Raw genomic sequence first — 1386 nt, 5'->3', positions numbered from 1 at the left:
CGTTTCGGTGTGCTCTCCCCTATTCGCTACGGGCTCTATCTAAACGGGATCTCTCATGGACACGTTACTGGGGGCCTTCCGCCAAACGTGGTTTCCTACCACTCACCCAGATAATCCTCTCCCGAAGACTCACACCTCCCGTCCTGCTTCTTGGGTACCCCTGACGGTGGGAATCCCCTTTGTTCCTGGTTCCTTCCACTGCACTCTGCATACTGTGGCTCTCACACTGCACTCTCCATCTCTCACTGAAGCTGCTGGCTCTCCTGTTACACTGCAGATATGGGCTCTCCCTCTCTTCATAGCAACACCCACACACTGCTCTTCTCTCCATAATGCCAGGGACTGTGGAGTACCATGCTTGTTCCACAGTCTCCAGACTGCATTTCTCCTGGTCACTTAGCCTGTGCCTGTGCCCTCCATCTCAGTTCTCAGCTCACCCTGAATTCTAGCCTGTGTTTTGTTCCTTCTACTCAAAACCCCATACACTTTCTGTCCTAACCCCCTACATGTGACAGGGTCTGCAAGTAACTGGTTTAACTGGTTTTGGGACCATAAACTCCCCCACTCACTGATAAGAATCAAAAGGCTTTTGGAACTTTCCAAAATCTGTTAACATTCCAGTATGCCACACCTGCACCCACCGCAGCCCAGCACACATCCTCCCTGCACCCACCGCAGCCCAGCACACAGCCTCCCTGCACCCACCGCAGCCCCGCACACATCCTCCCTGCACCCACCGCAGCCCAGCACACAGCCTCCCTTCACCCACCGCAGCCCAGCACACATCCTCCCTGCACCCACCGCAGCCCAGCACACAGCCACCCTTCCCCCGCCGCAGCCCAGCACACAGCCCCGCTGCACCCACCGGCCACCACAGCCCAGCACACAGCCTCCCTGCACCCACCGCGGCCCAGCACAGTTTCCCTGCACCCACCGCGGCCCAGCACACAGCCTCCCTGCACCCACCGCAGCCCAGCACACAGCCTCCCTACACCCACCGCAGCCCAGCACACAGCCTCCCTGCACCCACCGCGGCCCAGCACACAGTTTCCCTGCACCCACCGCGGCCCAGCACACAGCCTCCCTGCACCCACCGAAGCCCAGCACACAGCCTCCCCACACCCACCGCAGCCCAGCACACAGCCTCCCTGCACCCACCGCGGCCCAGCACACAGTTTCAATGCACCCACCGCGGCCCAGCACACAGTCTCCCTGCACCCACCGAAGCCCAGCACACAGCCTCCCTACACCCACCGCAGCCCAGCACACAGCCTCCCTGCACCCACCGCAGCCCAGCACACAGCAGTTAGCTGACAGGCAGAAGCCGCAACACTGACAGGTAAGGGGGAGGAGGGGGGAGGAGTGAGTGATGGACTCGGGCCCCTC

This window comes from Pseudophryne corroboree, chromosome 8 (assembly GCF_028390025.1).
Source record: "Pseudophryne corroboree isolate aPseCor3 chromosome 8, aPseCor3.hap2, whole genome shotgun sequence".
In the NCBI taxonomy this organism is placed as follows: domain Eukaryota; kingdom Metazoa; phylum Chordata; class Amphibia; order Anura; family Myobatrachidae; genus Pseudophryne; species Pseudophryne corroboree.
The sequence above is the reverse complement of the archived record's forward strand: the minus strand, read 5'-3'. Positions refer to the sequence as shown.